We start from the raw sequence: 13,339 nt of genomic DNA, 5'->3' as shown, positions 1-13,339 counted from the left end.
ACAAACCTGTTATGAATTGTTTCTTCTTATTTAAATTTTTCAATTATATCGAAAGAAACATTGAAATATACAAATAAAATTAAATTCTTCAAAAAGTTTTAATAAAAATGAATTGCAAATTTGTTTTTGTACATAAAACGTTTAGTTTAAATGAATTTCGTGATATGTTATATAAATAATTATAAAATTTTTTTTTTCATTCATAAGTTCGTCATCATAAATCATTCATTTTTCTCTTTTAACCATTCTAGCATTATTTTTCGAAATGAAAACCTTTTATTAATTAGTCCTATTTATTTTTAATTTATCTTTTAATATAAAAATATATAATAATAATATTCGATATGATTATAAGAAACAAGGCGTCTAAGCCCAATATAGAAAAAATAAAGTTGAATTATAAATGAAATACTTTGTTAAATTCTTTTAAAGTTCTTGAGCCCAACTATTACTTTATTAACTAACTAACTGTTTAACAATTATTTTACTATTATACTTGTTTTATACATATTTTTATACATATTTCTTACAAAATTATTTATGTTCCAAAATGGATTGATTTTATTATCATACTTTATACCTTTTTCTATATCACTCTTTAGTTTATAGCTCATAGTTCCCAATCTAGATGCCATCAAAAATTTGTTAGTTTTGCTGTCAATTAAGATGTAGTATTTTAACTGCTGCTGTTTCATTTTATCTGTTCTTACATATCTGTTGACCCTCACGCTTGGTCACTCAATTAGCTGGCCACACACAAAGTCGGCTTTCTCCCCTTCTACTCCCTCAACTACATATTACTACCGATATTACCTCTCAATCCTTGGCCAACAGCTGTTGCCGTTTGCCCATCAAATGGTTCCGTCAACACATTTGAAAATGAAATTTATGATGGGCATTTGGCTAGTGGTGGGCGTGGCCAGCAAAAGGGCATCATTAAAGTCGAAAAGAGAGATGAGAGAAGAACAGAGAAAGAAGCGAAGAGATTTACAGCAAAATGCAAACAAAACTGGCTAAGCGAAATAATCGTTCGTTTCACGTTCGAGGATCGTTTTCTGGATGAGCGATCTGCGACGTGCGTGTGTCGTGTGTGTTTAAATAAAAATCAAAAATATGAATAGGAAAAATATAGAAGAAAATGGTAAAGAATAACAACAATTGGAATTACCAATCGCCTGCCTAAACAAGCAAAAATATTTCCATATTTTCGAAATATTCTTTCAGGCAATTTGCCGCATTTAGAGCGCTCACGCATGTAATTAGGAGTTGCCCAGGATTTGGACCTGGCCGAAAGCAGCCGCAAATGTGGCTAAGCCGTTGTGCGTGTGCTTAGGCCGAGATGCGAGTGATTGGGACTTGACTGAAGTCGTTTGGATTTATAAACCACACACACAAACCGACCGATGGCAAACAAAAAGCGCACAAAAGGCTTATTTAAATGCACATTACTCTGTCGTCGCAGTCTGCTGTCCTTTGTCCGCTTAAGTCCTGTCACATGTCAACAGCATATAGCAACAGCAACAGCAGCAGGCAATTCAAACTTCCTGCCGGCGATTAGGAAGTTTACTTTGACTCATACCACAATCGACAATCGACTACAATCTGCTTTCTAGACGTGTAGTAAGTGAAATTAGTCGCAATACTTTTTCTTCTTCCTTTCCGGGTTAGTTGGGAAATTCAAAAGTCAGAACATATGTTGCGCACAGTTGGCATCCTGCGTGAGTCCTGCGCCAGCAATTTCATGCTCACTCACACGGTACTTAAGCAGCGTGCAACTGCAACGCGCAACGTGCAACGTGCAACATGTCCGCTAAACAAACATGCACATAAATTGTATCTCTTACAACATTGATACAGTCATTAGAGCCAACTGCGTTTCGGGCCTGGCTACCGAACTGCTGACCAAAATACCACACGAGACGATTACTCGACGATCAACCGATAGCTAGATCGATCCGTCTATTCCCCCCTGCCCTTTCCCATGTTTCGGTTTCGGTTAATTACCCAGCTTGTCTGAAATTAGGCTGTCATCATCATTTAGTAAGAGTTAGGAGCAGTAACTTCATAAAGAGTGAGTACGGGAGGAAGACTGAGGGATGCCAATATAAATGGCGTGTTCCTAAAACCCTATGAAAAAATTGAAAAATAAAACATTATCCTGAAACCTTATGTATAAATATGATTATAGTAAAATCGTCTTAATATTAAATTAAATTTTTCATATCACTTATTAATTTTAGGATGTAAATATATTTTAAATAACATGATCTTTTATTTGTAAAATTCCTTAATTAAAACATTCCGCAAATGCCGCAATATTATTAGAAAATCTAAGCATAATAAATAAAAGAAAACTTGGAAAAACATTGAAATAATAATACAAATGTCTTTGGATAAGAATATGTTTTTTTTTCTATGTATTATTATAAACATTAAACAAAAAATTTACAAATTATACTTAAATTTTATATCATACGTCCTTATGATAAGAGTATAAGCTTTGGCCTGACTGAACTTTCCCTAAATTGTTTTGTTATAGTACTTTATTGCTGTACTGTTTCAACTACTTAATAAATCTAAAATCTAAAAAAAAAAAAACAAATACTTAAATATTTTTCTCTAACAATAAATTTGAAACTATTAAAAATTCCATAATTTCGTCATTTAATAGTTTCGCGCATATTCAATCATCGTAATACTTGCTACGCATAAACGAAACAAAGCGTCAATTATTATAAATCGTTAAGAGCTTAATACTTATTATACATCTTCTTTTTTTCTAATAGACACAAACGACACACCCAAAAGTGCATCATTTTCATTTTGCGACGATCGCGACTGTCATTAACAATGTTTAAACGTTGAGCTTTAAATAAATAAGTAAAAAATAAAAAATAGAAAACATTTGCATTTGCTATAAACAATAAGGCATTTAGCTTTTGTGCCTGAGACTGAGACTGAGGCTGCGGCAGAAGAGGGAGATGAAGCCATTGGAGGAGTTTGCAAATGCGAATTCGAAAAGCAATACAAAAATGGAGCTCGATCGATCGATCGATCGATTGCAAGTGTTGAGGCAAAACGGTTGAGCTGCATCACGATTTTAACGATCTAATACACACACAAACTTACGTGTGTGTGTATTTTAATTCTAAATAGAAAAAAATATCTTATTAAAATTTTATTGCAACAAAATGGAAAACTGGCAGCGCCTAAACAGCGCGCGAAAAGCTGCAGCTAAAAACGGAATTCGTGCGCATCAACAGCTTCAATTTGTTGTTGTTTGAGTTGCTGTTTGTTGATGGGGTTGTTGTTGTTGTTTAGTGAATCTTTTGTCTAGCGGAACACCTGCTGGAAGTCAACGATGACGTCCCAGCCAGAGTCACAAAACATGCAGCTGTTGTGTGTGTGGCAGACTTTGGAGTCAACTTGCAGCTCAACTTCAACATCAAGTCGACTCGAAGCTCGACTCGACTCGACTTGGCTCAAGTCAAGACAAGTCAGAGGCAGTCTCGACCTTCTTACCGCCCGTCCAAACTGAAACCGCCCCTCGACAAAGGCCGCATACGACCTTAGTCATTTGTCAGCCAACTCCAAAGCTGGGAACTGTTGATGCTGCTGTTGGTGGCACTTTCTTGGACCAAGATCAAGACACTACCAGAGTCAGCTTCAGCAACAGTTCGACTGCCTAACTAAATATCATTGGGTCAAGTTCAGCGTTGCGCACATTTAAAACAATATTTTCTCAACATCAACAAACCTTTCAAAATGTTTTCTATATGTGCGCGCACATCTGCCTCGGACCGACTCTGGAAAATTCAATTGCAGCCGCGTTTTTCACATTTTGATTTATACATTTCCATGTGCTTTATTATCGACATTCAAAACGCCTCTTTCTAGCACCAGCTGAAGTTGAAGTCCGTTCGCGTCGAAGTCATGCTTTGAGTATACCAACTATACAAAATGATTCATTTCGTTGTGATCTACAATGGCAGACAGTGAGTAAGTGGCAAGGCGAGAGCTCTGCGCCTGCACCTGCCACCTGCAACATGCAGCCAAAAGCCAAAAGCTGCCAGCGACGCCCCACTTTGAAGCTCGTTGGCTATTCAAATATGGATCTTTTATTATCTCTCTCGCATACGCATAACAACAGCATTCAATACTGCTTTCTCACATGCCCAAAAATTCATAAAACAAATGCGTAAGTCTTTCAGTTAGACATACAAAGAGAATGTGATGTGCTAGCAGATACCTTTAAAGAAATATGTATAATTAAAATACTTTTTTAATTTAAAATGTTTATTTAAGATACGGATTATATTGAATTTTTTATTAAAAAATAATTATTTCGCATATTAATGGATATTTCGTATATATTATTTTATTAGCTATAATGTAATTCATTTAATTGGAGTTGGGACACCATTCAAGTAGATTTTCTATAGATAATTGCTACTAAGCCTAACCATCCATGAAAATCATTTTTATTTTCTTATATAGTTTATTTAAATGTAGTAATTTGTATTATTGAGTCAGTATGATGACTTTTATAATTCTAACTTGTTATCCCGATAATCTGTAGGATGTAGTATAATACAGCACAACATTGATCACTTTTAGAAAATGGAATATTCTCTATCTTTCTTGACTAAGATTTTATTTATTAAAAAACAAAAATTTAATGGTGTAATGATTTATGTTTATTTCCTATGTTAAATATTATAAACTTATTCTTATCAAAAAAATATAAAATTATTATATACTATACAACTGTAAACTTTAAAATAGCATTGCCTATGACATACTCGTTTAAAATTGAAAGATATTATTGTATTGTAAACATAAAATATATATTATATATAATAAATTAATAACAATTACATTATAAGTTTAAATTTTTATTTTTTAATAATTTTTTGATAATTTTTTACTTAAAATATGAAATTATAAAATCAATATTGGCACAATTCTCTGAATTACCATTAGATATATATTTCAAATTAACTTGTTAATGCCCATAATGAGCTTCCGAGTATTTGTGTCTAAATTTGGTCAGCCAGAGCAATTGCTTATCAAATAGTTCTATAAAGTCAAATTACCTTTAGCCAGTTTTGACTAAAGGGTATAAAGCAGCACCTCATTGCAAAGATCACAATTAGGCCCTTAGGGCAAACCTGCAAACTGGCAGCTTGGCACTTAGATATTGACAACGAAACTGGGCAATTGAACAGCGACTTTGACTTTGGACAGAGAAAGAGACTTTGGCTGAGACTCTGGCAGAGGCAGAGACATTGACTTCGCCTTCAACATTGACTCTGCCACAGTGCTGTGGCATTCAGTGGGGCACATTTCTCACAATCAGCTGTGAAAAATCTTCCCATTTATGACCCACTAAAAAGAAACCGTACCAAAAGCTGAAACTGAAATAGAAACAGAAACTGAAACTGAACTGAACTATTGAGATACACAATTCCATATCCATGTTGAGTTCATTTGTCGGCGTTATGAATCTAATGTACGTCCATTATGCATAAATTCACGAAAATGAAGCAAATGCTTTGTTTACACGAGGTGAAACACCTTTTGGGACTGTTCGAGACTGACTCCAATTTCATAGTCCATTTGGTTTGCCAGAGTTGAGTTGTATTTCTATTTTCATTTTTTTTTTTCTGGGGAGGTGTTAATAACAACCACAAAGACGTTACAATTACGCATTGAAATCGGTTCGGAACCAAAGAGCTCTGATGTGTGATGTCAACGTTGTGCAGGTTCCCACAGATCCAAAAGAGGAGCAGACTGTTGGACAATTGTTAAATTGGTATTTAAGCGCGTCGATTTTACGATTTGTTGCCACACAACAATGCTCAACATTTGTCCATATGGAAAGAAAAGAATGGTGGGAGAGGGAAATGGAAAGGGGAAATAGAAATAGAAATGGAAATGGAAATGGAAATGGGCTACCATCAGATGAGAGATTTGTTGTCACACGGAAGCTGTTCTTAACGCTTTTTACAGTAGACCAAATAGTTTCATTCGCTTTAGATAAGTTTTTGGCTTTGAAGCCCTAAAAACCGGTTGAGCCATAAAATGTGGTATAAGCTCCTCTGCTTTCTAACCGCGATCGCGATCGTGTGGCATGTAAATGTTGTCATATCTCCACAGCAACAACAACAACAACAACAACAACAACAACGACAACATCAAATATACATATCTTTATGATTTTTGGAGCAATTTGTTGTCGTTGTTGCTTCAATACGATCTGTCAATTTATCAATGTCGAAAAATGCAGAAGCCTCAATTCATTGACAAACATAATTAATTTGATTAAATTCAAATTCGCGGCATTAACTGAAAACTGGAAACTGGAAAATCGTACAACGGTCACACACATACACACTCTTGCACACACACACTCGCACAACACAAAGCAAATCTTGATCAAAAACTCATCAAAAAAGTCAACTTTTGTCTGTCTATCAGGAAATTAACATTTCTGTTTTTTTTGAGCTTTTTGTTTTTTGTTTTTGTTTCTTGGTTTTTCATTATTGGCATGCGCGACCCCTTAGGGTCAAATATGATTTGTTGTTGTTTTCTTTCTAGGTTTAGTTTTAGATGTCTTCAAAAACGAATCGATACCAAAACAGATCAATGATCTCATTTGCATACAGCACAAAGCTGCCAAATGTGAAACATGCCGCAAGGTGGAAATCAATTTTTAGGGGCATTCAATCAAAATCAAATTCGACTAACAAAAAAAAAAATAACAGAAACAAAAAAAATACCGACCAACAAATATATAATAATAATAAAGGTGGCATTTTGCAAAGCGTCAAATTACTGGCAAAATATACACGATTCAGGAATACCCTGTAAATTTTAAGAAATTAATAGAAATGAGATTTGAAATTGCAAAATTTCAAATTTTATACTATAATATTTTCAATAAATGATTTAAATAATATTTAAAAATATACTTGAAGCTATCAATATTTTAAATCTAAATGATTTTAAAATATACTTTAAGCTATCAACATTTCAATTATGAATTTGTAATAAATATCAAAGCTAAGTAATCTTTTAGATAAAATACAAAAATAATTATGAATTTATTACTAAGTTTACACCGTAAAATGGTAATTTAAAACACAATAAAATAGCATTCAAAACTAATAACAGCTATGAGTTGAACAATTTTTTCAATCTTAATTATTTTGAAGTAACATAAATGTTAGTCTTTAATTATTTTGCTTGCATTTCAAAGGGAGATCACATATCAATTTATTCTTTTATTTTTTTAATATACTTATATTTAAAATGACTTCTTGTAATATAGTAGAAGCTCGAAATGCAATTTTATGATTTTGTTAGCTTAATTCTCAGCCTGCTTTCCACCCATTTGCAAGTGCAATTTACAGGGTATAATTAAGACGAAACACTGCTGTGCATTTGACGCAAATCAAGTGAATGATCAGCTCAGAGCGCTGAGTACGAAGACAACACAACGGTCGAATCGAACGCATAAATTAGTCAGAAATAAGCGCGAAAACGTGTTTTAAATTTTTGTTTTCATATCACGAAAGACAGACAGAGCAAGCGAATCGAATGGGAGAAAGAGAGATAGCAATAGAGTGAGAAGGGAAATGATACGAGACGAAATGGGACGAAATGAAATGAACGACGAACGCTCATGTCAGTATTTGTCAAAGATTTTGGCAGTGATTAATGCATTTATAATTAATTTATTGTATACAAATGTGCACACACACACACACACACACACACTCACACTCACACTCATACACAAACAATTGGCATGGAACAGATCCCAAGAGGAGTTTACCCCAGTCCAGCTATTTTCTGGCATGACATAAGTTCAAAATTGGAACTCGAAATGCCAAAGTAGCTCCCTCTCTCTCTCTCTCTCTTGCTTTAGCTCTCTCCCTCTCTCACGCCTTGTTTGTTGCAAGCCTTTAACCTAATTTCGGCAGAAATATTTATATTGAACACGCTGGCATGATTGATGATTCCCCGATTCCCCGATTGACGGCACAGGACAAAAGCTGCTCACACACACAACAACACAACACAGAACAATTTTCGCCAAGTCACTTAAACGGCGGCTCGAAATGCGTTTGAGGCGCGTTTCTTGTGAGGATCTGAGCCAAAAGTCACATACATTAGAACGCATTAAAGTGTAACCGAAAAGGGGCGAGTCCCTAAGACAGCGCTGTATGTTGCACGTTCCCATTGTTGCCACTGCACAGAGAGAGAGAGAGTTCTGCAGAAGTTCAAGTCGAAGTCGAAATTGGAGGCTGAGGCTCAGCTGGAGTTGGAGTTGCGTTTTCATAACAAACAAATCAAGCAAACAATTGCAAAGGATAATCTGTTGCTCAGCAAGGATTAGCCAGGCCATCAGGGCACAAGGCACACACACACACATACACTCCGACACTCACACTCCATATGCAAATGCGAAAATTAAAGCATGAAAATTTGTCAAAGGCAACCAAAACGAATCGCCTTTGTGTGCGGGTGTCCTGTCGTTAAAGGTAGCTCAAAGGACAACCGCAAGAGCAACCGCAGCGCCGAAAATCACAATCAAGAGAGAGTCGAGAGGAGAGTTCTCTCCGTTTCCCGCTTGCCGCTTGCTATGCAACGTAATGGGTTTAAACAGCCCCTTTTAAATGCCTCGACTGAATTCTCAGTTCTTGATTTTTCTTTCTCATTTTTCCCCGGGGCGTTGCCAGCCCGCCTGTTTGACTTTGTCCTTACCCTTTCGAAAAAGGGTTAGCAAGGCAAACACACACACATGATAACGACTTTGCGGGTTTTCGCCGCGTTTTCAACAAATTGGATTAACTTCTGTAAAGTTTTCAACTTATATAGAAACACACACAAAACAGAAAATTGAAAATAGAAAATAGAAAACGTATTTTGCGCATCATCGATAGTTCGCTGGCGTCACGCCCTCCGGATATTGAAAAGGCAGAAAGGGCGAAACATCTGCAATGCGTTCATTATCACTGAGTCCTGAGATATGAGACTGACTTTTCAGATAAGCCAAAAAGCGGGACAGGCGATAGGAAGTGGCAAAGAGGAAGGGAGAGCGAGCTAGCGAAATACTACAAATAGGAAATAATTAATGACTAAGTTGATAACAAACAGAATGGAGATTCTTAATATTTTGTTTATGATAAAAACATATGTATGATTCAATAAATATGTGATATATTCTAGGACATTATGATACATTATGTTGATTAACATTGAAAGAATATTAGAACATTTTATTCCAAATTTATAACAACAAAATAAAAAAAGATCGCTATTTTGAATTTTATGTATGACAAATATAAAAATAGGTATGAAAATACACAAATTTTTATTTACTAACATTGATATACATAATTAGAGTACAGTTTCTTAAAGTTTTTAATTTTATTAACATGTAAATATAGATCGACTAAAAGATCGAAGCTGATCTGGATAATTTATTATACTATAGAAATGAATTCGAAGCTGCAAGAACAAAAAGAATATACAAATTTAAGCTGAGACTTCATTAATCAAATTTCTCAAAATATATTGATATTTTCTTTAAATTCCAATGTTTATTTAATTTAACATTATTCTTAAATTAAACATTTTTAAAGGAGAGATTACTATTCATTTTATAAATACTTGTAAAAACTGATTTGAATTGTTATTTGTTTATTAAACTAGAATATTTAGCATGCCCGATTCAATTTTCATTCAGTTCACAAGCAATTTATTTATAAATACGTTTCTTAACCATATTACGAAATCTAGTTGAATTTTAAAGTTCGTGCTGGCCCCAAAAGCTTGGTTAATCTGTTGCTAAACTTGATTGCTTTCATAAACAGCTCATTAGTGGGAAATATAACATTAAATCTGGTTGGACTTAATGATACATTCATCTTCGCTGAAGATCTCTTCTTCAGCCTCGTAACGGCGACATGTCGAACAAGTGTTTCTGGTGTAACTGGCATGGAGGGGGTGGTGATTGGGGAGGTGGTGGTGCAGTTTACAATGCAACTAATATCATAAAATGTCTTATGGCTATCAACAGATAACGCTTTTAACGATCAATACTATGACAGCTTGACAACTGGCAAATGGCAAAAAGATGGCGTGTGGCTGGAGGAGGGGGGTTTGGCAGTGGAGGAGCGGGGGGAGAGCGAACAGGTAGATGTCAATTCAACACCGTTAGCGATGGGGAAGTCTGGCAAAAGTAACTAACTAACTAACAAACTCGCGTGAGTGTTTGTTGCCCCTGCCAACGGCAATTGAATCCAGTTCGTGAGTGAGCATGCAAAAACAACAGCAACAAAAACTATTTGCGCCAACAGTGAGCAGAGCAGAGCGACTGCAAGAAAGAGCGACAGAGAGAGCGGGCGACTTAGAGTGAGATAGCTGCGCTTGGAGCACCGTCTGCAGGGGGAGCAGGGGGCGGAAGATGGAGGGCAAAACTATCGATCGATACATAGCAACAGTTGTGCTGCATAAATAGACCACGCCCACATGCGACGGCCAACTAACTGGCTGACCAGCCGAGCAACAAATGTGTTATCAATACACAAGCAAACATCATGCATGCAAACACACTCACACACACTCTGACACACACACACACACACACACAGCGAGCACTCACTCATGCTGTGTGTCACTCTCATTGAAGTGCGACGCTCTCATTTTGTACATGAGCTCACACATGGCTGTGTGTGTGTGTGTGGCTTGTGCTCTGCATTGGTCAATGAAATGAGTAAATAAGTTCGCGTTCACACGAGCAGCAAAGCACATAGCGCGCACTCGTTCTTGCACACGCAATCCAAGCAGCAGCGCAACTACTCTTTATTTATAGCGAAAACGACGCCAGAGCGAGCGATCTTCGGCTGCGTTCGCGTGTCTGTGTGTGTGTGAGTGTGAGTGTGAGTGCGCTGCTATACTGGTTTATAACCGGGTGCTCCGATTGTGTTAATCGAGCCAATCAAATGTCGTAACGCTTGCATGGCTGGAGAGCGCAAGAGAGAGAGCGTGAGAGAGCGCTGTTAACGTAGCAAATACAAAATGGAGTGAGCAGAAGTTCAGTTACGAATAATACATGTTTTATTTGTAAACAGTTAATTAATATTTGATTAATATACATTTAATATTTCAAGTTTAAATTATTTACATTAAAAGTAAAATCATATATTTACAAAATATTGTGCAATGCGTATTTGCATGCTTATTGTGAGCCGCTGTTAAGTTAACATAACAGCGCGCTGTTAATTGCTTAAAATCACTCAAAGCGGCTCGCGTCTGCGCTCTCTCACATTTGATGTCTCTCACTCAGTTGCTCTCTGCTCAGGCTCGCTCAGCGGCTCATCGAAATTCGTTTGCAGCACCGTTAGAGAGCGAACGAGCGTCTTCTTCTTTGCTTTGTTTGTCTTTTGATGAGACAACAACCAGTTTGTTGTTTTTGTTTATACTAGTAGTGGCTTCTTGTTGCTGTTGTTGTCTGGTAGCCCCGTGTGGTAGCCGAAGCCGAAGTCATCGTAGTCGTAGTCGAAGTCGAAGCTGCCTGCTGCTGTCGCTTCGTATTCGCGCCGTTTGATTGCAAAGCATCTCTGTAACTCGTGAGCATTTTGCAGAGGCCTCAGTCGCAGCCACAGCAGCAGCAGCAGCCTCGGCAGCAGCAGCAGACGTCGCGCAGCCGCTACCAGGTGCTTTGGCTTGGGGTATGAACGTTGAGCATTTTGCAGAACTGTTTAACATCAGTCTTTAGTGATAGCTCGCGCTTCTTGCTCGCACGCTCGAATCGCATGTCGCACGCTCGTCTGTCTCGATTCCGACTCGACTCTCGTCTGCGTCGCTGCGTCGTCGGCATTTTTACGATATTCATAACGGATCGTAACGTGTGCGTATCCATCGGTTATCGGTGATCGATCGATTTTTGAAACAGTGTTGTTATCGACCTTTCCCATTTCGATTTTGATTCCATATGCAAATTCGTTGACCCAAAATGAGTCTAATAACAATCGTAGTGTAAATTCGCAAAAGTGTATTACATTTCACACCTTCCACACACACACACATACACCCGCACACTCGCCCGCAGATGATCGTCGTAAAAAAGAAAACAGAGGCGCGCGCTTGTTCGCCATTTGCCCGAGTCCAAGTCCAGTCCAAGTGCCTTTTCACTAAATAAAGGTGTGGCCTAAAGTGACAACAACAACAATAACTACAGCGAGCAGCAGTAACAACAACAACAACATCAGCATTTGAGCTCAAACTGAACACAAAGTCAGATATAACTCATCTTTCTCAACTATGTTCTATATAAATTAGACGGCAGCAAATTGAAAAGTTACACACGCCGCGACGTGTGTGTTATATACACACAGACTCACACTCACACACACACACATGTGTCGGATCAATATAGTATGTGATTCTATATACAGCGTTTGTATGTGCAACTTGTGCATGCTTCACGCTCATCTAAAGTTCTAAAAGTCAAGTGCAATTTAGCTTCGACTAACAACAACAACAACAGCAGCGACTAACGTTTTATTGGCGCAAGGTGAAAAAATACGACACAACTTAAATGATTTTTCTATAAAAAACAAAAACAAAAACAACAACTACTAACAACAAGTATAACAACAACAAACTACAATTCAGTGCGCAGCGAAAATTTGTAGCTGAAATACGTAAAAAATTGTTAAACGGAAAAAACGTCGAAAAGCACCAAAAAGGAAAACATTTGCCGATCAATATATAGAGTACTATATATATACAACATTTTAACGGCATTTTATTGGATTAAAGAAAATCACTTGACGGCACAGTTCAAAGGTATGATCAAAAGTCTAGAAACTTATGCTCAAGTTGAAGTCGAAGTCGAAGTTAAAGTTCATTTTTATGGGGATGCTAAACACAAGTTGGTCATTCATAATTTAGCTAGAAAAAGGCTGCTATCAGCTATTAACGTAACCATAAGAATGGGTAAGAAGAAGCCAAAAGAACAAAAAAAAAAAAACAAAATAAGAAGAACAAGTCGCGACGATAACTTTTGATTGGAAGATTGATGGGGCGAAGCGGGAGAATACAGCTACAGATAGATACGATTATACGATAGATTGAGATACATTCATCATACGTATAAAAGATGGCATGGCATAAAAATCAAAACATGTGAATTTCATTAACGTAAAAATTCAGAAAACGACAACAATAAGAGAGCGGAGAGAGAGAGGGAGAGGCAAGAGGCTAAGGGGAGCAATGGGAAGATGGCGATAGCTGATAAAAGACAAAAACAAAAAGCTGGGCA

The 13,339-nt window shown here is 36.8% G+C and overlaps 2 protein-coding genes across 3 annotated transcripts in view; one reads left to right on the top strand and one right to left on the bottom strand.

Annotated features, from left to right (window-relative positions):
* Positions 1–13,339, bottom strand: part of LOC117571690 (transcription factor SPT20 homolog) — a 144,741-nt gene that overhangs the window by 15,138 nt on the left and 116,264 nt on the right. The gene's annotated exons all lie outside the window — the stretch shown is intronic.
* Positions 11,760–13,339, top strand: part of LOC117570696 (knirps-related protein) — a 32,968-nt gene continuing 31,388 nt past the window's right edge. The window contains exon 1 of the mRNA XM_034252499.2: positions 11,760–12,864. The gene's annotated coding sequence lies outside the window, so the exon portion shown is untranslated. The remainder of the gene's footprint in view (positions 12,865–13,339) is intronic.

The sequence above is a fragment of the Drosophila albomicans genome, chromosome 3 (genome assembly GCF_009650485.2).
Source record: "Drosophila albomicans strain 15112-1751.03 chromosome 3, ASM965048v2, whole genome shotgun sequence".
NCBI classification, from domain to species: Eukaryota; Metazoa; Arthropoda; class Insecta; order Diptera; family Drosophilidae; genus Drosophila; species Drosophila albomicans.
The sequence above is the reverse complement of the archived record's forward strand: the minus strand, read 5'-3'. Positions and strand labels throughout refer to the sequence as shown.